Source organism: Phocoena sinus, chromosome 17, assembly GCF_008692025.1.
Source record: "Phocoena sinus isolate mPhoSin1 chromosome 17, mPhoSin1.pri, whole genome shotgun sequence".
In the NCBI taxonomy this organism is placed as follows: Eukaryota; Metazoa; Chordata; class Mammalia; order Artiodactyla; family Phocoenidae; genus Phocoena; species Phocoena sinus.
The window spans coordinates 72,553,888-72,578,224 of NC_045779.1; the positions used below are offsets into that span (position 1 = coordinate 72,553,888).

At 46.5% G+C, this 24,337-nt stretch overlaps 1 long non-coding RNA gene across 1 annotated transcript in view; it reads left to right on the forward strand.

Moving 5' to 3' along the window:
• LOC116742765 overlaps nucleotides 1-24,337 on the forward strand; it is a 289,881-nt gene that overhangs the window by 153,434 nt on the left and 112,110 nt on the right. Inside the window, exon 4 of the long non-coding RNA XR_004346567.1 lies at nucleotides 19,910-20,126. This is a non-coding gene — a long non-coding RNA (uncharacterized LOC116742765). The remainder of the gene's footprint in view (nucleotides 1-19,909; nucleotides 20,127-24,337) is intronic.

A 24,337-nucleotide genomic window follows, 5' to 3' on the forward strand; every position in this document is an offset into this window, starting at 1 on the left:
CTGCCTAGAGAAGTTCCTTTAACATTTGTTGTAAACCTGATTTGGTGGTGCTGAATTGTCTTAGGTTTTGTTTATCTGTAAAGGTTTTAATTTCTCCATCAAATCTCAATGAGATCCTTGCTGGGTAGAGTTATCTTGGTTGTAGGTTTTTCCCTTTCATCACTTTAAATATGTCCTTTCACTGCCTTCTGGCTTGCAGAGTTTCTGCTGAAAGATCAGCTGTTAATCTCATGGGGATTCCCCTGTATGTTATTTGTTGCCTTCCCTTGCTGCTTTTAATATTTTTTTCTTTGTATTTAATTTTTGATAGTTTGATTAATATGTGTCTTGGCGTATTTCCCCTTAGATTTATCCTGTATGGGACTCTTTGTGCTTCCTGGACTTGATTATTTCCTTTCCCATATTAGGGAAGTTTTCAAGTATAATCTCTTAAAATATTTTCTCCGTCCCTTTCTTTTTCTCTTCTTCTTCTGGGATCCCTATAATTCGAATGTTGGTGCATTTAACTGTTGTCCCAGAGGTCTCTGAGACCATCCTCAATCCTTTTCATTCTTTTTTGTTTATTCCGCTCTGCAGTAGTTATTTCCATTATTTTATCTTTCAGGTCACTTATCCCTTCTTCTGCCTCAGTTATTCTGCTATTGATTTCTTCTAGAAAATTTTAAATTTCATTTATTGTGTTGTTCGCCATTGTTTGTTTGCTCTTTAGTTCTTCTAAGTCCTTGTTAAACATTTCTTGTATTTTCTCCATTCTATTTCCAAGATTTTGGATCATCTTTACTGTCATTACTCTGAATTCTCTTTCAGGTAGGCTGCCTATTATCCTCTTCATTTGTTTCATCTGGTGGGTTTTTACCTTGCTCCTTCATCTGCATATTTCTCTGTCTTCTTATTTTGCTTAACTTACTGTGTTTGGGGTCTCCTTTTTGCAGGCTGCAGGTTCGTAGTTCTCACTGTTTTTGGTGTGTGCCCCCAGTGGCCTAGGTTGGTTCAGTGGGTTGTGTAGGCTGCCTGGTGGAGGGGACTAGTGCCTGTGTTCTGGTGGATGAGGCTGGATCTTATCTTTCTGGTGGGCAGGCCTGCATCCGGTGGTGTGTTTTGGGGTGTCTGTGAACTTAGTATGATTTTAGGTGGCCTCTCTGCTAATGGGTGGGGTTGTGTTCCTGTCTTGCTAGTTGTTTGGCATAAGGTGTCCAGCACTTGAGCTTGCTGGTCGTTGAGTGGAGCTGGGTCTTAGCATTGAGATGGAGATCTCTGGGAGAGCTCTCGCCGACTGATATTATGTGAGGCCGGGAGGTCTCTGGTGGACCAATGTCCTGAACTCAGCTCTCCCACCTCAGAGGCTGAGGCCTGACAGCCGGCTGGAGCACCAAGGCCTTGTCAGCCACATGGCTCAGAAGAAAAGGGAGAAAAAAAAAGAAAATATAAATTAAATAAATAAACTTCTTAAAATAAAAAATTTTTTAAATTATTAAAATATTTTAAATAATTAAAAAAAAAGAAACCAAACCAATAAACAAATCCACCAATGACAACAAGCACTAAAAACTAAACTACGATAACCCTATAAATCAGAAACTAGTCAGTCGCATGCAGCAAACCCCAAGTCTACAGTTGCTCCCAAAGTCCACCGCCTCCATTTGGGTTGACTCATTGTCTATTCAGGTATTCCACAGATGCGGGTACATCAAGTTGATTGTGGAGCTTTAATCCGCTCCTTCTGAGGCTGCTGGGAGAGATTTCCCTTTCTCTTCTTTGTTCTCACAGCTCCCGGGGCTCGGCTTTGGATTTGGCCCCGCCTCTGCGTGTAGGTTGCCGGAGGGCGTCTGTTCTTCGCCCACACAGGATGGGGTTAAAGGAGCCGCTGATTCGAGGGCTCTGGCTCACTCAGGCCGGGGCGGAGGGACGGGCACGGCGTGCGGGGCGGGCCTGCGGCGGCAGAGGCCGGCGTGACGTTGCACCAGCCTGAGGCGCGCCGTGCGTTCTCCCGGGGAAGTTGTCCCTGGATCCCAGGACCCGGGCAGTGGCGGGCTGCACAGGCTCCCTGGAAGCGGGGTGTGGATAGTGACCTGTGCTGGCACACAGGCTTCTTGGTGGCGGCAGCAGCGGCCTTAGCGTCTCCTGCCCGTCTCTGGGGTCCGCGCTTTTAGCCGCGGCTCGGCCCGTCTCTGGAGCTCCTTTAAGCAGCGCTCTTAATCCCCTCTCCTCGCGCACCAGGAAACAAAGAGGGAAGAACAAGCCTCTTGCCTCTTCGGCAGGTCCAGACTTCTTCCCGGACTCCCTCCCGGCTAACCGTGGCGCACTCACCCCCTTCAGGCTGTGTTCACGCCGCCAACCCCAGGCCTCTCCCTGCGCTCCGACCGAAGCCCGAGCCTCAGCTCCCAGTCCCGCCCGCCCCGGCGTGTGAACAGACAAGCCTCTCAGGCTGGTGAGTGCTGGTCGGCACCGATCCTCTGTGTGGGAAGCCCTCCGCTTTGCCCTCTGCACTCCTGTTGCTGCGCTCTCCTCCGTGGTTCCGAAGCTTCCCCCCCCGGCCACCCCGTTTCTGCCAGTGAAGGGGCTTCCTAGTATGTGGAAACTTTTCCTCCTTCACAGCTCCCTCCTAGAGGTGCAGAGCCCATCCCTATTCTTCTGTTTCTGTTTTTTCTTTTGCCCTACCCAGGTACATGGGGAGTTTCTTGCTTTTTGTGAAGTCTGAGGTCTTCTGTCAGCATTCAGTAGGTGTTCTGTAGGAGTTGTTCCACATGTAGATGTATTTCTGATGTATTTGTGGGGAGGAAGGTGATCTCCACGTCTTACTCCTCCGCCAACTTGAAAGTCCATCCCTAAACCATGCTTTTTTAAAAGATGAGCAAACTAAGGCACAGAGAGGTTGGGAATTTGCCTAAGGTCACACAGCATAACTGGTAGAGCTGAGATTGGAACTAAATCAGACTGAATCTAAAGATGCTGCCTCCTCTGTTATACTATCATACCTTCATACAGGTTCTAGCCTTGGTTCTGCTGCTCACTAGCTGTATAGCTTTGGATAAATAGTCTTTCTTTTTTGGGACTTGAAATTGTCCCTTCTATAATATGGTAGAACTGGATGAGGTGACTAACCAGGTCCTTCCAAGTCACATGTTCTCTGATGGTGAGTCTCTGGGAGGGGAAAAGATGGGAGTTTCAAGGGATGCCCAAAACTTCCAAAGAGGTCTGTCTGGCTGAAGAAATGGAGAAACCTGCTTCTTTTAATGTCAACTTGGGCCACCCACTCCCAGAAAGTGAAGGAGATTACAGCTCCTTCCACGAAGAGGTCTGAGGCCCATTGAATGCGTGAAGGTTGCCCCCTTACTATTAACAGCCTACATCTGGTATTCAAAGTCAGCTCCCTGACAACTCAGGTGGAGGAAGAATTGCCATCACCCAGGTAACCACGAAGCTGGTTTTGTTGACACTGACTTTGGATCCTTCTTAAATTATTCACATTTGGGTTTGTTGTGACCTAATGTGAACCACGCATCTAATTAGAACTAATTAGGGAGGTGACGCTGCATCTGAAAAACTAATCCTGGAAAGTAACAAAATAAAGCTGCTTCCACCTCTTCAGCAGCCTTGAAGATGCCTTGGATAATGAGGGGGAAGAACAGACATTTTTCTATCCATTTGTAGATTTTGGGAAGTTTGCATTAGGATGTTATTATTGGTTTCCTCAAAGCTGTTTTTTATTTTCCTTAAAGTGTTATTATGGTATCCTAAAGAGGGTTCCAATTTTGACGTTAGTCAGGTCTGGAATTGAATCCTGGCTCTGTCATCACCATCTGTTGCGACAGTACTAGTTGAGGTGACACTAGTTGCTATGCTGTAGGTTGATTGTAAAAATGGTCCCCCTTCTTGACCTCTCACAATGCCATCTTGCGGCTCCTCCATCAAGAGATGGGTTCTAGGGGCTTCCCTGGTGGCACTGTGGTTGAGAGTCCGCCTGCCGATGCGGGGGACACAGGTTCGTGCCCCGGTCCGGGAAGATCCCACATGCCGCGGAGCGGCTGGGCCCGTGAGCCATGGCCGCTGAGCCTGCGCGTCTGGAGCCTGTGCTCCGCAACGGGAGAGGCCACAACAGTGAGAGGCCGGCGTACCGCAAAAAACAAAACAAAACAAACATATAGCAAGGGAAGGGCAAAGAGGCTGTTCTGGTTTTTCTTCTCCCCTTTTATTTCTCTTCTTTCTGAGTCTTCCACTCAGAGAACAATCCCATCTACATAGTCAGTTGGGGCTGGAAGTGAGAGTGGGAGGAATAAACTCGAAAGTTTCTCTCCACTTGTTGTCCTAAATTTAGTCTCCACTGTGGCTCTCACCCCTCAGTAAGAGCTCTCCAACAATGTTCCTGGTAGGAAGCAAGTTTGCAGAAACTTACTGCTCTGCTTTGCAGATCCAGACATGAGGAAGGTGTTGCTCAGGGTTAGGGTAGCTTTTAAATTATTTCATCCAAACAGGAACTCTTTTAAAAGTGAAAAAAGGCAGTATTACTAATTATACTAGGACACAGGTATAAACCAGGACTGTCCTGCGCAAAGCAGGACATATATACCCTATTCACTGTGGGCTTCCATGGGACCAGAGCTGAGACACCCCGTTGAAAAGCAGGAACATACCCTCAGATTCAAAATTAGCTCTACTGGGATGGACTGGAAAAGGCTCAGGATTCGGAGTCAGTCCTAATATCTAGTTAGGTACTTGGCAAGTCACATCCCCTACGAACCTTGGTTACTTCATCTATAAAAAGAGGCTATGATAATCCTCACATTAAGAGTCATTGTTGGGACTTCCCTGGTGGTGCTGTGGTTAAGAATCCGCCTGCCATTGCAGGAGACAAGGGTTTGATCCCTGGTCAGGGAACTAAGATCCCACATGCCACGGAGCAACTAAGTCCATGTGCCACAACTACTGAGCCCTCGCGCTACAACTACTGAAGCCCACGCGCCTAGAGCCCGTGCTCTGCAGCGAGAAGCCACCGCAATGAGAAGCCCGCACACTGCAACCAAGAGTATCCCCTGCTCGTCACAACTAGAGAAAGCCCGCACGCAGCAAAGAAGACCCAACAGCCAAAAATAAATAAATAAAATAAATATATTTTTTAAAAAAAGAAAAGAGTCATTGTTAAGATGAGGAGAGAGGGACTCAGAAAAGATTTTGTAAATGTAGTTACTCTCCAAATGTTGCCCCACCCTGAAGTTCTCTCTGATACATTTTATGGCTCTTTTTACTTTCCTACATTACTTCAGCATTTTCCATCAGGACTCCAGAGTTGAGGACTTGACTACATACTGGCTCATACTTTTCCCTGTCAATTCTCAGTTTTTTTGGTTTCAATAATAACCCTATGCATGTGATAACTCCTTTTAAAAGTTTGTACAGCCTCTGAAACCCTATTATTTTGTTTAATACTCTCTGCTACTTAATAGTTGTGTGGCTTTTAAGAAGTTACTTAATCTTTCTGTGCCTCAGTTTCTTCACAGTGGAGATAATAATACCTCTTAGGTTTACAGTAACCTCATAGGGTTACAGTAAGGATTAAATGAATTAGCCTGTATAAAGCATTTAGAACAGTGCCTGCCATGGGATTCTCATTCTGGACATTCCAGCTCTGCAGTTGCTGTGAAATGAATGTTCTTACCTAGAAGATGCTTATCCCATGGCTTCTAGGACCTCCCTAGAAAGCTACCATGTATCTCCAAAAGTTCCCAATTTGAGAAGGGTCGTTCGATGCCATGTCCATGCACTATCCAACCCCTTAGTTATTTGCATTCACCCTGGGAAGGTCATTTCTCACCAGGAAATATGCCACGGGAGCCAAGTGGCAGAAGGATGTCTGTGAAGTCTGTTGCATCCACAGGCAAATCTGCCATCTTTGTGAGACACCAAGTTTTCGAATAAGGAAAGCTGAATCAATGAAGGTCATGACAATGGAGGACCGAGTGGGACCTCTCAGGAGTGATTTTGTCACCAGCAGTTGGCGGGGTTGTGACTATTTGGATGCCAAGTCTCAGTAGAGGGAACCCATTTGACTAGTTAATTACCCTTGAAAGAGTAAGAAGGTCAGAGAAGGGCATAAATGACGAAGTCCATTGATCCTGCTGGGTGGAGACCAAATCCAAGCTGCATTGACCTCTTTCTCCTCTGGTGGTGGCAGTGACTGCTTAGGCAGTGGGTACCAAGAAAGTATTCTGATGCCTTGGGGAAGGCTGGTCTATGGGGGAGGGCTCTGAGCTTGGAGCCAGGAGACTCTGGTCCTCACCCTTCCTTTTCTGCTACCTCGGTGTGTGACTCTGAGCAAGTCTAGTTCTATTTCTTGACATTACCCTTCTCCCTTAAAATGAGAGAGATTCATCCCAAAGGATGCTGGGGGGATGGCTTCCTGCTCCAACACTCCTTGGCTATTAATTTGGGGAAAGAAGAAGCAGCTCTTGGTCAACCATAGGTTTGGGATTCATCTCTTAGAAACCTGCCAAGAAATAAGATTGACGACATGTTGAAAATTGTTGAAACTGGATGAAGTGTACATGGAGGTTCATCATGTCTTTTGCTTTATTTTTACATATGTTTGAAAGTTTCTATTTATAAAGGAAGTTTTAAGAATCTTCCAAAACCTTTTAAGGTTAATGACAAGAATAATCACATCTAGTTCATTTGCAAGTGACCAGAATTTCTCGTACATCAACTCTGGTAGAATGTGGTGTAATTCAAGGAAAGCCCACTTGATAAAAAACTATCTCTACCACCCATTTTCACACTGCCTGCTTGGTTCCCAATATCTCTTGCTTCAAGAGGGAGTGCAATCTAATGGAGAAAGTACTGGATTTGGTTATTTAGACAGGACTGGATTTGAATCCCGAGCTTCAGTTTTTTATCTATAAATTGTTAATACTTGTACTGACTTGTAGTAGGTTTTTGGTGAGAATCAGGAGTGGTATACAGAGTGCTAAGCAAATGGTAACTCTCGTTATGCTATCTTGGTTTCCAGAAGATTATTTAAAACGCAAACACTGCAGGGAAAGGCTCACTCTTGTAACTGAATTTAAACGAACATATCTGCAAGCTGTAAAGCAGCATATTTTAGTGGGGTTCTGGGTCCTTGATTTCTAGGGGTGCGAGAGGAAAGGGAACCAGCAAGTGGCTAGAAGCAGAGATGGTGCATAAGAGACTGAGCCATGCTGCTGAGACATTTCCCAGCATTTCTGTTCTTCCCCATCTATCTTTACAACAAATGTCTATTTTCCTACGGAACCTGGGTGTGTCTCTGTTCCTTTGATCCTGAAAGAGCCTAAGCAGCATGATGTGGTGTCAGAAGAGTACAGATTTGGGTATTAAAGAGACGTGGGTTCAAATCCTAGATCTGCCAATTCTTAGCTCGTGAACTTGAGCAAAGTCACTTAAACCCTCTGTGACTTACTTCCTCATCTCTAAAATATGGAAGGAAATGTGTTTTGAGAGCATTAAATAGATTCTCTGATTCACGGCAACTGCTTAATGTCTGATCCCTTCTTTATTATCTATATGGGAAGCTCTGATGGTTCAAGGGGTCTTCCTTTTGCATTACGTGACTGGTGCCATTAACAATAATATTTCTGTATGAACCTATTCAGAACATATGTAATTCTTTTTTTAAAAAAGTTATTTTATTTTTATTTATTTATTTTTGGCTGCATTGGGTCTTTGCTATTGAGTGCAGGTTTCTCTAGTTGCGGCGAGCAGGGGCTACTCTTCGTTGCGGTGTGCGGGCTTCTCATTGCGGTGGTTTCTCTTTTTGTGGAGCACAGGTTCTAGGTGCGTGGGCTCAGTAGTTGTGGCACATGGGCTTAGTTGCTCCGCGGCATGTGGGATCTTCCCGGAAGGGTTCTAACCCGTGTCCCCTGCACTGGCATGTGGATTCTTAACCCCTGCACCACCAGGGAAGTCCTGTAATTCTTCTTGTCTGTGAGATCTCTTTAAATACTTGAAAGCAGTGGTCACCTTTTGTCAACCCCTTATTTATCTTCTCCCACCCCTAGTCTTCACTTTTCAAGGTGAAATCCCAGTGAATTTAAACCAATTCTCCAGTGTCTAGATGGTAAAACTGGGTAAATCTGTAGAAGATTGTAAAACTGGCCACATTTCTCCCTCTCTGTATCGTTATATTTACTTGACTTTCTTTAAGTTCTTCCCATCAAGAAGTGTGACATTTTTCCACCCCTTGAATCTGGAGTGGGCATATGATTTCTTTAGCCGATGTGCCATGAGACTTGAAAAGTGATCATGGCACTTACTCTCTTGAGATTCCTATCACCGACATCTGAATAGTCCTGGATGATGGTCCATGCAGATGAGAGAGAGAGTCCAGCCAAGACCATAAAAAACGTCCAGGTACCCTGACCCATAGAACAATGAGCTAAATAAGTGGTTGTTGATTTAAGCCGCTAAGTTTTGGAGTGGTTTGTCTTGCAGAAAATCGGATACATCAGACTTTCAGAACATTCATTCTTCTCTACCTCCTTGGACTTGCCCATCCTGCCCCCAATTGTTTCCTTGGCATTTTTAAACCATCCGTTTTCTTGGAACTTTCTAATTTACTGGGTTCTTGTCACAGCAGTACATTCTGTCTGTTCTTGACTTCTTCCCACTCAATTCAAACCATATGGTATAAAAGTACAGATCAATGTCCAAAAAGTCTTTAGAGCCTCGTTGGAAGCTTAAAAAATCCCACCCAAAACTTTTGCGAGGAAATCGTGCTTGGCCAAGGAGAAGGGAGCTTGAACAGCTTGAGTTCTTCTCGGCTCTTCCTGCAAATGATAAATAATGCTATACTTAGGAGAATTTCTTTTCTAGGTTTGAATTAATAAGGTGGCCTCTGCACGACACTCAATGGGTCTGCACAGAATTTTGGAGCTGGAAGAAGTCTCAGATTTTCTTTGGTCCAAGTCTTTTCTTTTTTTTTTAATTAATTAATTTATTTTGGGCTGTGTTGGGTCTTTGCTACTGTGCACGGGCTTTCTCTAGTTGCGGCGAGCGGGGGCTACTCTTCGTTGCTGTGCGCGGGCTTCTCTTTTCAGTGGCTTCTCTTGTTGCGGAGCATGGGCTCTAGGCATGTGGGCTTCAGTAGTTGTGGCTCACAGGCTTAGTTGCTCTGTGGCCTGTGGGATCTTCCCGGACTAGGGTTCTAACCCGTGTCCCCTGCATTGGCAGGCGGATTCTTAACGACTGCGCCACCAGGGAAGCCCCCAAGTCTATCTTTTTACATATGGAGAGATTAAAATTATGGTAGTAGACTGTTGGAAATGACACTAGCGGAAGAACCCCAGAATGCCTGAATCAAAGATTAGTGCTTACAATGGCCATATTTGAGTCTCTATGGACGTAGATTCCTCCTTTCTGGAGTATTAGATGCACGTGTGTATGCAGGTGTGTATGTAAGTGTCTGGGAGTAAAGGCGTGGAGGGAAGGAATGTCGAGTTGACCATTTCTTCCTGTTGGCCATTCAGGAAGCCACTAAGTCCAACCACGAGCTGTTTGGGAAAGAGGATGTGGTTAACTTTGCACCTTCAAGCCTGACATGGTGTTTGGCACAATGTAGACTCAGAGTGTTGAAAGAAGACACGGGTTATAGGTTCAATTCCAAGGGTCAGAATCTTGGATAGGTCTTGGCAATTCTTGTATCAATAGCTCCTTTCCATTCTTTTTGCCATAGACCCTTTATAAGGCAAGAATGTTTGTTTACAAAGGAAAAGACTACTGAAAGAAGGGGGGAAATGAATGGAAGAGCTATTGATTATATCATGATAACTGTGATGGGATGGGGATACATCACCAACTTATGAACATGAGAGGGACACGGTGATATTTATGCTTTAGAAAGAGCAGAAGGATGGGAGGATGTGTGGCAGAGAATGTTGGTGCATACCAAAGCTTCATAAGCTGCTCTACATTTCCTAGCCTTCTGTGAAATTAGGTCAATGCCACATAATGGGGTTCGGGCCAGGGGACGTGGGCAGAGATTTGTAAGACACTTCTGGAGCTTACAGTTGTAAAGTTCTCCATGTCTTCCTCTTTTATGAAGAGTGTGGAGGCCACAAGCTTCAGAGGGTACAGACAAAATGTGGAAGAAGTCAGCCTGAAGGTTTTTTTACTGCATCAGGTCACTGACATTCCAGGATTCATCCCTTGTTGCAGCAGAGCCTCTGCTGTCTTGACTAACTCAGGGGACTGGACTATGGACAGAGACCAGTTAAGAAAGCTATCGTGGGGGCTTCCCTGGTGGCGCAGTGGTTGGGGGTCCGCCTGCCAATGCAGGGGACGCGGGTTCGTGCCCCGGTCCGGGAAGATCCCACATGCCGCGGAGCGGCTGGGCCCGTGAGCCATGGCCACTGAGCCTGCGTGTCCAGAGCCTGTGCTCCGCAACGGGAGAGGCCACAACAGTGAGAGGCTCCCATACCCAAAAAAAAAAAAAAAAAAAAAAAGAGAAAGCTATCATGGACTTCCATGGTGGTGCAGTGGTTAAGAATATGCCTGCATTAGCAGGGGACACCGGTTTGAACCCTGGTCTGGGAAGATCCCACATGCTGTGGAGCAACTATTGAGCCTGTGCGCCACAACCACTGAGCCCGTGAGCTGCAACTACTGAAGTCCATGCACCTAGAGCCCGTGCTCCACAGCAAGAGAAGCCACCGCAGTGAGAAGTCCGCACACCGTAAGGAAGACTAGTCCCCGCTCGCCACAACTAGAGAAAGCGCGTGCATAGCAACAAAGACCCAACACAGCCAGAAATAAATAATGAATAAAATAAAAATAAAAAAGAAGCTATCGTAATATCTTATTATTACAGATTTTAAATTTAATACAGTTGCAGTTAAAGCATGTATGTGTTTATTTATAATCCTTTAAAATTTAGTGAAAATCTGTTGATGATCAAGTATATTGTCTTCCTTGGTGAACTTTCCATGTTTAATTGAATTGTATTAAGCAATTGTCGGAAATTCTGTTTTTAAACTTTCATTACAATTTCTACTCTAACCGCCCCTGACCTCCCCAAAAAAGAAGCTATTGTAATAGAAAGGCTAGTGGTGATAAGGGCCTGAATTGTGACAGAGTCAATGTAGATGATGAAGAAGAAACAAATTCCAAACCACCATGGAAATGGCATAGCCAGGTCCCAAATCTCCCAGGCAACTTGCCTGGATTAGTACAATAGCCCTTGGCTTGTACCCCCTATTCCACCTGTCCTCTCTTACGGTCTATTTTTAGTTCAACAATAAGAAACATCCGGTTAAAATGCCAGTCAGATTATGCCACTTTCCTGCACAAAATGCATTGCTTCCCGACTCTCTCAGAGTAAAAGCTGAGGAAGGCCTGTGGGCCAACAGGATCTGTCCTTTTGTTCTTACTCCTTACTGCCCTTTTTATCTCATTAACTCCGCTTTAGTCCACACTGACCTCCTGCTGTTCCTTGAACCCACAGGCATACTCAGACCTCAGGACCTATGCACATGCTGTTCCCTCTGCCTGAAATGCTGTTCCTTCAGATTTTCTCATGGCTTGCTCCTTCACTTCCTTTAAGTTACTGTTCAACTGTCATATTTTCAGTGCGGACTTTCTGAGTGTTCAGTTGAAAATCACACCCCACCTCCTTCCAACACTCTTAACTTCCCTTCATTGCTTTATTTTTCTCTATAACCCCTCACACTTCCTTAAATAGTATATGTTTTACTTATTATTTTGTTTAATGTCTATCTCCACCTGCTAGAATGTAAGCTTCCAGGAGGGCAGGATTTCTTGTTACTTCTCTGTGCACTGCTGTATTCCTCATGCCTACAACAGTACCTGGCACGTACTAGGCACTCAGTCAGTACTTACTGAATGAATGTTAACTAAAAGAATAACTGAATCTGAGGAGTATTATTGGCATTTAAGCATAGGTAGAAGAATTATTCTTTATAAATGCAAACTATGTATTGGGCAGTAAGGTTATAGAGTAGGTCTGGGAAAGCTCGGTATGCCTTCAAGGAGATCATGCCTGACAGTTTATATCACTCAACACAACTTCTCTTGGCCATTCTGGGCCAAGAGGTCAAATTTGTTGCTCCTTAAATGTCTTTTATATCTTTGTATCCTAGCGGCCCCTGAATGATCATTACTAATTGGTGATCTATCTAGATTGCTCTAAGAGTCATATGAGAGGCTGGATGGAAACTCATGCCTATAATGGTGCACAAAAGACAGCAAGTGATCAGTTATCCTGCATTTCCTAACCTCACACTTTTCCCTCATCATTTCTTCCTCTCCCTCTGCCTTTTCTTCTTCCCTCCTCTGCTTATTGGCTACCTCAGAGGTGAATGGATTGAGGACTATACTTATTGCCAGGTTAAGAATGGAGGCTGAGAGCTAAGGAAACCAAGAAGGAGGGGAGAAGGGGAGGAGAAAACGTGGGAGGGCTTCTGGGAGCGCTGCTCGTGATTAATAGTTATTTGAGTGTCATTTCACTGGGATTAGCTGAATGTTAGGCCATATAATCATGGTTAAAAAGCTTTAACTCCCAACTTGAGAAGGATGGTTGAATACTCCCCAATCACGACGACACTCAGCCTGCAGACTGTTGAGAAACCCCACTGCAGCATTCGTTGAATTCTTCCATTCCTGATCAGTTCTGCCACCTCCATCCCAGATTCAATTTGGACGTTGCAGTTGCAGAAAAGAAGATGACTGTGGGAACGAATCTAATATCATTAACTGAAGCCTTCGTATTCCACACTTCCAATAAAGATCGACATAGGATGTGATGAAAATGCATGTAGCTGGTGGCATTCTTCCAGCCTTATCTTGCCAGTGTAGTATAGAGAAGCCCCAGAAGGAATGTAGCTCAAGAGGCTTTGAGTTCTAGTCCCAGCTCCATTGGTTACTGGCTGGATGACTCTGTGTGACAGAGCCTTCAGTTTTTCAACTATCAATGGACATAATGTCCATCCTTCAGAAGATCCAAAGGAGAAAGTGTACCAAGGGCCTGGCACATCGCCTCTGGCATACAGTGTGTTTAAGGCATGTAATTTCCCTTTTCTCTGTCATCCTAAAGACTTCAAGACCGCCCAGCTGTCTGGTCCATGTTGCCAATGAAACTGAGTTCATATTACTCACGCACAAGGCTCATCTACCTTTGTGGTGTTGCCTTCTACTGATGCCCGAGTGCGTCCCATTGGGAGCATCGCGTGTCTTCACAGGGCATCCAGCATTAGGGCTAAAATTTTGAGGTTTTCTTCCCCAGGAGTGAGGGTAGACTCTTCTGAATCAACTGCATCTCTGTCAGATGCTGCTGTGGCCTTTGGTATCAGTCCAGATAGGCTGTGTAATGCCAGTTAACAACCAAGTCTCAGTGCCTTGCAAGAACAAACACTTATTTCTCACTCATGCTTTATGTTCAGCATGGCTTGGTTGTAACTCTACTCCATGTCAGCTTAAATCCAGACCCAGTCAAATGGGGCAGGCTGTCTGTGTAATATCGCCTGTCCCATGGAAGAGGGGAAGAAGACATGGCAGACGACGTAATGGCTCTTCAAGTTTCTTCCTGGAAATGACACGTGCTACTCTTCCTGCATTTCGCTGGCTGAAGAGTCACATGACGATTCTTGAGTTCATCAGAATAGGGCTGTGTAATCCTCACATAAGGTAAAGCACCTTGAGGAGAGAAAAATGGAAAACTTGGTTAAAAAGTAACACAATATTGATCTGAGCAGTCCTGAATGAAAAAAAAAAGTAACACAATACCATGTTCTTATTTTTCTAAAGTTCAATCATTTATATCCACCTTCATAATTTCACCATACTTATTTGACAGCTGTCAGTATTTACTTGTCATTTTTCTTTAAAATCCAGTATTACTAAAAGAGATTGCCATAAAAAGTAAAACCAGGGATAACGAAAGAATGATGTTAAATTCTCCCTGGATATTTTATTTTTGAAGGCTCTGGACCTAAGGCAAATTCTCTATCTCTCTATGTTTTGTTTTGTGTTTCTCTCTGTCTCTCTCTCTTTCTGTTAGAAGAGAAGGAAATTGGCAAGTTTTAAGATGCTAACAACATATGGTACCTAACTTAGGCTTTATTCTCAAAGTAATAAGTGGAGTTGGGGAAAAAAATGAAAAAGAGGATGGCTTTCATACTATGTAATTCGGTTATTTAATGTCTTACCTGTGCACAAACAAAAATTCTCTCTGTAGAACTAAAACAAAATTAAAATCATGTGTATCCACATATGGTAAGTCTCACACATTTAGAAACACTGAGCCATGAGGACAATGGAATGGCCTAGATTCCAGGCTTATTCATGTTTGTATCTCTGCACTGTACCTGGCAAAGTGTGTGCTCAGTAAATGTTTGTGGAATGAAGCAATGGCCAGTTCTTTTTCTGGTATAGATTCTTGCATATAAAAGATGCTCAAAGATAAATGTTTTAAATCAATAAATGAAAAGGGATCCCCTTGCTTTGTCTCTGCTCAAGGTCCAGGCCCTCCTGGCATCACCTTTTTGCTTTTTTCTGCCTAGCCTAGAAGCTTAGAGAAATCAAGTTTTGAGATGGGTTTAGATCGTCATCTGCCATCAAGGCATGGCTCTGTCGTTTCGTGCCCCCAGGGGAACACCTTACAGTAGTCATGTCAAGGTTGATCTGAAGGTAACCCCAACATGAGTTTAAGCCATGGGTGCCTAGGTCGCTCAATGGAGCTTCCCTTCTTGAAGTTTCTCAGAATACCTGGGTCGGTAGGCCTGTGTTTTGAATCACAGGGGGTCTTATCACCCATCCCCTGCCCCTTATCAAGGCAACTCCTCTTGTCGTTCAGTCCAGTGAGCAGAAGGGGGCATGGGAGTTGGTGGAGGTGCCGGAAGCTGGGAGGCTGCCCCTCGGGAGGCTTCATGGGTGAACTGCTTTCATAGATTTAACCCCATCAAGGTCTTTTGCAGGTTCTTAAACTAAAAATTAAATTAAAAGAATTTCTGAACACAGCAGAGGAAAATTTTAATGATAGACTGACATGAACCTAACATACAAACAGACACGCACACACACACACACACACACACACTGATACATCAATTCAGATAACAAAACACCCATTTACAAAGAGAGAGATATTTTTTCAGTGAGAAATATGATTGTCCTCTGCCAGAAGCTTGTGGCTTCTTACATCTGGGATATGCCTGCAGAGTATAAAACCACTAGTGGTGGGGAGATTGGGATTGACATATATGCACTATCAATGATATGTATAAAATAGATAACTAATGAGAATCTACTGTATAGCACAGGGAACTCTACTCAATACTCTGTGGTGACCCTAATGGGAAGGAAATCCAAAAAAGAGGGGAAAAAAATGAAACCACTAGTGGATCCTTCCCTCAGTGGGCCTCATTAGATGCAGTGCGGCTGGGAGTCAAGAGTTTCTAGTTTGTGTCAATTTCTGGAATCACAGTGCCTTAGAGTTCACTTTCCCAGGTTCATGTTGTTCACAAGCAGAGGATTTGGGGACTTGAACCCACTTCTGTTTGGCTCCAAAACACGTGCTTTTAGACAAGTCACTGAACTGCCTCTTCAGTGACAAGAATAGTCACGTCCCTGGCGGTTGGTATCTCTGCCCTGGACACTGGTAGGCATGACCAACAAAGGTGGCCTTTCTTTCCTGTTTTGCATAATGAAGTAGTATGCTTAAACATTGATGACCAAACTACTATCAGTATATTTTTCCTCACAGGCTTGGTAGATACATTGTCTCTTTCTACTCTGTATTTTTTATTTTGTTTAACTTGGAGTGTGGATCAACTGAAGCTTTTTTGGTTGTAATTAAGAGAAAATCCAACTCAGATTGGAAATATATTGTTATTGAGATGAAAAGCATAGAGGCGGGGCTACGTCAGAGAGGCCTGTTCTATAGCTTAGTGATGTCACTAGGTACTTGGTGTCATTCTGTCTCTCCATTCTGCCTTTGATGGTGCCCACTTCATCCCTACGTTGGCTCTCTTCATGGCTCCAGTCGTTCCCCCACACCTGAGGACTTCCATTCTTCCTTATTTATAACCAGCAGGAAAGCAGAATTGTCAGTTCCCAGAATTCCAAGGAAAAGTCATGTAGCCAAATCAGACTTAGGTCAAACGTCTATCCTGTTTCCAAGGGGATGCAGTATTCTGATTGGCTTAGCCTAGCTTGTATCCTCCACACCTGGAACTGGAGTTGGCTTCCTCAGAGCTGTCAGAAAAGAGGGAGGGGAAACTGGATGCTGGGAAGGCCACCAAGAAGTCTCTACTGAAGACGTTAAAATTATTTCCTCATCCCTAAGTACCTGGTTGGCGTATGAGGGAGACGGCTCACTGTCCTTCTCCACCCCTTCCACCCTTTCCCTTCCCTCCCCATCTGTCTGCCATAATGAACTGCCAAATAGTGAGGTGCAGACACCAAACACGGTGGGAAGAGGGGGAGGTTGACTGCATGGACTCCTTCAACAGGTCGCCTGCCCTTGGACGCCTGGTTGAGTTTGGCCAGTAGGAAGCTCAGGCGGGAGTTTGGTGAACTGGGGCACCCATTCTCCCTGTCAGGTTTGCACTCTTACTGAGGGCCTCAGCTCCTGTTGGGAGATTGTTCTCCATGTAGCTACGCTTGGGCTTCTGGTACCTTCTCCCCCTCTTTGCTTCTTTGGATCTGGGGGATGGTAACTGGCTCTGTTTCTTCTAGCACGTAGATTCTGCGCTGTCCCTTATTGGTTTCCCTCCTGCACATAGTTCCATTGTTGAGCCCTTGTGCGTCCAGCTTGCATGTGCCACACTTCCCTGCCAGGGCCCTGACCGCCACATAGCTTCATTATTTACACAGGGATATTTCAGGGCAGGTGAAACACGTGCCATCTCGCGGCTGCATTCTCCCTCTGCCTCAGGGTCTATGCTCTTGTATTACTTAGTCCATCACCTTTTCATCATCAGAGTCTTAACACTGTTACAGTCTTAACTACGTGGTAGTTTAAACCACACATCTACGAAGACACCACTTTTAGAAGGTACGCTATTCACCTTGCTGTCATTACTGGAACCCATGCAGTTATTCATGGCTGAATTTTAGTGGTCAGGCAGGCTCTGTGGTGTGAGTGGGTTGACTGAGCTGAAAGGATCAGTGATCAAGTGGACAGAGGAAACATGTTTTGATATTTTAAGTGCTGAGACAGAGCTAAAGCTTGGGCTTAAAAGGAAAAGTGAGAAAACCCAAGTCAAGGATGGAGCCTCCAGTTTCAAGCCTCCGGGAGCCTTCTGCTTCTGCAGCTAACTGTCTTAACTGCAAAATGCACATTTAAAAAAGCAAGACTTCCCGGGCGGGGGCGGTGGAGCTGGGGTGCGATGAGAGGATGATGCCAGGGAAGCTGTCACACTCGCTCAGCCTCCAACCCATGGATGAGCCCGTGGGCCCAAGCCCTCGTCCTGGGAGAGGTGGCACTGCTCCCTTTGACGCTAGGTCCCTTGTCACCAGAGCTCATTATCTGCTCAATGTGAGTCACCGAGTCCCGCTCGGCGGCCCCCCACACCCTTTACCTGGAGGAGGATCTGCGAGCCTTCCTGGTGGGAGGACGTGGAACAGGGAGGGCCCCAGGCATGAGCCTCCCGGGACCCAAGAAGAACTTGGGCTTTCTCTTTTCTCCTTTTTAGAGAAGCTTGTGGAACAAGGGAGGGGAGAGGAAGGGGCAGGAGAGTGGGAGGGAGAGAGCTTCGTGCAAGTACCTGGGCTTCTGCGTCATGGCTGGCAGAGGAGGGGGACCTGGGAGTGTCTCCCGGTTCACAGAGGCGAAAACCCAGCACTGTCTAGACCCCATTGACACTGTGCGGTTACAGCTGCAGCCCCACTCTGCCCCTTGTGCCTGGTCAGGTCCCGCTTGGCTGGTTTCCAATGTCCTCCAGCCTGTGGCCCCCTCCTTCCTGTCCATTCTGCCTCGGGATCTTTCTCCAGCCCGTCTCCATCTGTCCGTCTACATCAGCACTGCCTGGCTCAGGGCCACGTCCTCCCTCACTTAGACCGTGGCCACCTCCTAAGTGTGCTCCTTACTGCCATGCCCTCTGGTCCCGTGAAAGCGCCGTGTCTGACATGCCCCTTACCCCACTGTCAGCTGCCCTCCCCGCTCACGCACCTGCCTAATGGAAGGTGGTTCTCACGTCTGTGTCCCTGGACCAGGAGTCCTGGGGGAGCCCTTGTCCCGTTCATCTCTCTATATACCTAGCACCTGGTATAACATTCAACCAGAGCTGCTGAACTGGAGCAGTTGTGCTCCCCAGTGATGCTGAGCAAGGTCTGGAAACATTTTTGGTGTCAGAACTTGGGGTGTCACTGCCAGTTATTGGATAGAGGATGTGGCTAAACATTCTGCAGTGCCAGGGACGGTGGCCCTGCCCACCCGCAGCAAAGGACTGTGCTCCCCAAATGTCAATAGCGCCAAGGTTAAGAAGCCCTGCTTAAGCCCATGGTAGGTACTCAACGCTTGCTGAATGCATACATTATAGAAAAGGCTGTGGGATACCGGGTGCTTACCAGCTGCCACATGCTGTGCTGAGTGCTTGCCCTGTCTTGTCTTGAATCTTCCCTTCGACCTACCAGGAGGGTGTGGGTGTATCTTCCTTATGCCTTGGCACCCCTGCATCTAACATTATGCCTGACACCTAAAGGGGCTTAATAGACGTCTGTAGAAACTGAAGCCCAGAGAGGTCATCTGACCTGAGCGTGGCCCAGCTGGACTCCGACGCTGTCCACGTTCTTTCCATGACACTCTGCCGAGTAAGAACTGCCTACAATTTCCAATGGCTTTTACGCTTGCAGGTGGACTGGCCTTTGGGAATGTGGGCGAAGCAAGTTTTATTCGGCCCCATTTAGAGTCAGGAAAGTTGAATTATGGGATCCTCAGTGATGGCTCAAGCCTTCCAGGAAGTCAGTGGTGGGTCCCAAATCTCAGTGTTTTCAGAAGAAATAACAGGTGGGTGGGTGAAGGGAGAGGGGTGGGGTCTATTTCTTTTGACACTGAGATGAATAGCATTTCCTCTGCCAGAGCCCCTTGACTAGACTCTAAAGTAACCATGTCAGGGTCCGTGGTTAATGTATATGGGGCTTTATCCAGTTAACTTGGGTTTTATTACCATTTCTAGCCTCAAGAGGGAGGGGATATGGGGATGTAGGTATACATATAACTGATTCACTCAGTTATATCGCAGAAACTAACATAATATTGTAAAGCATTTATACTCCAATAAAGATATGCAAAAAAGAAAAGTGAATTAGAAAGACCCCTGAATTTGAGTCAGAAGATCTGCGGACAGAGGACCTGGCTCTGTCAGTCGGGGTGGCCTTGGCTAAATTCCTTACACTTGCCTAATCTCATTTTCCTCTTTGGTTAAGTGCAGAGGAGGTAGTTTGCAGGCACAAAGGAGATAAGGTGTGGGAAAACTTGCATCCCGTCTCGAGTTCTATTCCAACACACAGGATCTGTATGACGGGCTGATCTTTGCACTTAAAAGTGACCCTTGGTCATGCTAAGTGAAACAAGCCACAGGAGGGCAAATACTGTGTGGTTCCACTTATGTGAAGTATCTAGAAGAGTCAGATTCATAGAGACAGAAGGCAGAACCCTGGTTACCTGGGGCTGGGGTCGTGGGGATGGGGAGTTAGTGTTTAATGGGTACAAAGTGTCTGTTAGGGGTGATGAAGATGTTCTGCAAATAGTGATGTGAATATACTTAATGCCACTGAATCGTACACTTAAACTGGTTAAAATGGTACATTTTACGTATTACGGTACCACCATAAAGAACAAATTAAGAATTGATTCTTGGTTTTTCAAAAGGCTTTGTGTTTGGTCTCATCAGAGTTCTTAATCCAACTTTTCATTTTCTGAATGAAGCTGTCTAGGTGAAGGGAAACCAAATGACCAGCTCAACGACCCATGCTAGGTGGAACCACGAGGAACACAGGACCCAGACCACATGACTTCCAGCTTGCTGCGTTCCTCTTCGTCCAGTCAAAGCCTCCTTAGCTGTGGGCAGGCTGCTGGTCGTCGGAGAAGCTGCCTGCAAAGATGCTGGGACACCCTTTTTATGAACCAGGAATCCAGGACAAAGGTAAGGAATATTCACAAAGACCAGAAACCAAGCAGATACAGGTGTTTGGGGCATCAAGGCACTTGCCGCATGAAACAAGGGGCATCTGTTTTGCTTTGTGTGGATGAATCTACACTGGGGTGTTTGGATCAGTTGAGTGACAGCCGCACGAGCGGGTGCGGTAATCCCAGAACCCACACGTCTGTCCACCCCCGTGTTCTTTGGGCTTGGTGCCCAAGTGTTTGTTGAGCAAATGCATAAATAAGCAAACACACTGAATGGAAGGAGCGGGGAGTCACATCCAGTGCTGAGTCTCAGATTTGCCCCTTACTACCTGAGACCTGGATTAGAGTCAATCACCCTTTCTGAGGCTCAGTTTCCTCACCTGTAAAATGGGATAATAATAGTGCTTAATTCACAGGCTGGTCTGGAGAAGTAAGTATCGAATGTGATACACTTACTGAGTAATCTATTTTTAATAGGCAATAATGATGTATTAAGCATGGATTTATACTCGAGTCTTCTCTGTTAAACATAGCGCCAAAAACAGACATCTTCAAGGGGATGCCAGTATAATGGGGGTGATAAAATAGGTGGAGGACGATCCAAGACCGCATTTGAACGCTGCTGTCCAAGGTGGTGCAGAGAGCAGCCTCTGCCTTTGTGATTTCGGGGAAGTCTCTCCTAATTCTGTCTTCAGTTGTTCAGCAGGCGTGATGTTTGTCTCCTTGCTCAGCCAGCCCTTCAGAATTGTTGCAATTTCCACAGGAGATAAAAATCTCCAAAAGGCTTTTGTGAGCAGCAAAGCACTGTGTGTGTGAGCTGTAGTCATGTCAGGTGCTGAGGGAGGGAGGAGTCAGGCCACGAACCGCTGCTTTTGTGCCTCTGGGGCTCCGCATTCGCCATGGGAAATGGGGCCCACTCCTCCGGGGGCCGGGGGCCCAGGTGAGCTTGTTCCTCGTAAGATGCTGTCCCCGGAATAGCAACGTTTCTGAACTTCTCAGCAGAAAGGCCTTGCAGGCTTGCAAGACAAGCCTATAATTATAATTTTTGATTTGGAAAGTAGCGTACCTCAAGCTTGAAGTGGCGGGCAGTGTGGGTAGTCACGCCTTGGTTTCTTTTCCAGAAAGTCCTCAGCTAGGTACAACACACCTTTGATGAACGTACAGTAGAGTTTTTTCTTCGCTTGATTTTGAAGACCTCATTAATGCCTTCAGAATATGAATGGCTTCTGTTTTCAGCCCTGGAGCTTGAACCTGAAACTGAAACTTTTTAGGGTCTTTCTCACTCCACGTGATTTTCTTTACCAGCCGTCCGCAGCTCTGGTCGTATTAACACAGGCAAGGTGATAACAGCAGGGAGGGGAGCGGACTGACAGGGGGTGAGGGCCTACCGTGCCTGCGGTGCTCTACAAACATGATTTCTTAAACTCAGAAACACCCTGGAAGGTTGCCACTAATAACACTGGTTAAAGTCAGGCAGCCATAACTCAGGGAAGTGAAGTACGTTGATCAGGGTCACGAGGATGGTGACAGACTAGCCTGAGAGGTGGGACGCGTCAGACACAGGCTCATGCACTCCTGCCGCTGCACGATAACCTCCTAGGCCTCCGCGGCTGGGCCGGGTGTGGGGTGGGAGTGAAGAGGACGTATTATAAAGGGAGATGCTCTAAATGAATGAATGGCTGGCAACAGAGACAGAGGAGAAAAGCACCCCAGACAGCCTGGGTTCGGCTGCTTAAAATAGGCAAAGAAATTCTTCGGCTAATGCATAATCACCACAGGGATTAATGCAGCTCTGCTCCTCGGGGTTAATTTATACTCCATGAGCCCCTATTAGATGAGATTTCTAAAATGCATAAGAGCACGGGGCTCGTTAGGGACTTTTATAAAAGCCTGGTCTGGGAGAAGACAGGGAGGCTGGTGCCGTGAAGCCAGCCCAGAATAACCTGGGTTGGGCTGCCTGTGGGGGCAGGTGCAGGAGTCGCTGCCGACTCGCAGGGCTCTGGTTGCCAGTGGAGTCGTCACTCTTCCTGGCCCCATTTAGCATCAAAGGAAAGCACAGGGCTGGAGAGCAGGGGAGCTGGGTTCTCCTCAATTCCCAGAAGAGTGGAGGCAGGAAGGACCTTGGAGGTCACCTGGGCCAATCCTCCTCTCCCACCCACTGCTGGATAGAAGGGGGCACTGAGGCCCAGAGAGAAGTAAAGCTCCCAGTTGAGAGAGCTTCTGGATACAGCCAAGCACCCTGCAGTTCCGTCCAGCCTTCCCTGACAATGTCTACTGCTCCTGTCTTCATCCCTCAATCAGCCCTAAGTCCAAGTTCCTGCTCTGGGATAGAAGGTGTCACTCATTGGTTCGTTCATTCTCCTATTCATTCACTTGTTGAACAAACCTACTGCCCACCTCCTGACCAGGTGCTGTGTTCTGCTCTGGGAAAAGCAGTCAGGCATCACCCTGCCTGCTCCCTCAGAGAACTCGGTCTGGTGTGCAAGGTGCAGTTATAACAATGCTTTCTTTTCTTTTCTTCTTTTTTTAAAAAAATTAATTTATTCATTTATTTGGCTGTGCTGGGTCTTAGTTGCGGCATGCAACATTTTTAGTTGTGGCACGTGAACCCTTAGTTGCGGCATGTGGGGTCCAGTCCTCTGACCAGGGGTCGGACCCGGGCCCCTGGCATTGGGGACGTGGAGCCTTAGCCACTGGACCACCAGGGAAGTCCTGTAACAGTGACTTCTGAGTTTTCTTCTAGCTCTGGCTGTTCCATGAATTGGTGCTGAATAATTAGGGAATCTCCTGAGTAGTTTGGCTTCTCCAGTCTCTGTCTGTCAGTCCAGGAAACATGCACTGTCAGATTAACCTTCTGGAAAACAGCTCCGGGCACTCGGCATCCTCAGTGACTCCCTGTTGCCTCGACAGACTCCAAGCTCTGAATCGCCTTTAGATCGCGTACCCCTCACATCTGGTCAATACAGAGTCCCTGGCTGGTTCTGGAGCACACGCCATCTGCTATCCTTCCTTCAACAGTAGGACACCTGGGTTCTTGTTGGTCCACCTGACAGGCCTTCGTTCCCCACGTCCACCTACGGGAATCACACTCTTTAAGGCTCACATGTCATGGCACCTCTTCCAAGAAGACCTTTCTGAACATTTTCAAGACAGACCATCCCTTACATCTCTGAACTCTTCTTAAAACTCTTAACTCTTGGTTGTATAATTTCTAGAATCTTTAGCTCACACTTAAGCCCTGTGTACCTCAGTTTCCTCATCTGTAAAACGGGAAAATGGTAATACCCATCTTACTCGTTGTGAAGACTGAATACATAGGTGTGTGAACTGGAGCAAATCGACTAGGTCAATCAGTGTTATTTGTTGTAATGATAGTGTCCATTATTGTTACGGCACTTTTGGACATAGAGTCATACCCATTTATTTTTACACTTTACAGCACCTGTAGGCCGTTTCTTCCATGTAAGTGAGACCTGGCACCTGATTGTTCAATGAACAGTATTATTTAAGATATTCAACCCTTTGTTCATTGAACAGAGGTGTCCTGGTTGCCTGCGAGGCCCTGGGTGTTGAGAACACAGGGGAAGGAGGCACGGGCCTGCCCTCCAGCAGCTCATGGTCTGGAGGGGGACAAACACACAGCACAAAGCAGGCTGCCCTGGGGCAAGGGTCACAGAAGGGATAGGTGCTCAGGGTCCTGCAAGTCTAAGTGGGGGGATTCGTTGTGCTCAGGAACAGTAAAAGTAATGGCTCACCCCGTAGGAACTTAAATGGCATTTTTCTTGTTACCTAAACTTTGGCTGAGCCTCCAAAGTTGAGAACAAATGATATTAAGTGGCTACAGATTCTGAACAATGAAGAGAGAGAATCTATGAAGAACTGCCAAGGTGCAGCCCCTAAATCAGTCTAAAGGCCCTGGCCCTTCACTCCCGGGGAGGGTAGAAAAGAATTGCAGGGAGGTTGATGGAAGGGACGGAGGTGGGATTCTCTGCAGTGCTGGGGCTTCCTGTGCCCTTCTGACGGGGTCGGCAGGGCAGGTGAGGGGGCCGCGGGCTTCCCTAGTACCATTTAAAGAGCTCGGCCTTGGGCATTTCAGGGTGTAGGAGTGGCCCAGGGGAGTGGAATGAGAGCCACGTGGATGACGCAGGGCAGGAAGCCAGCCACGAGTGTCTGGCCGTGGGCCCAGGTGTGTCCTGGGATGGTCAGCTGGATGTGGGGCCCAAGGGG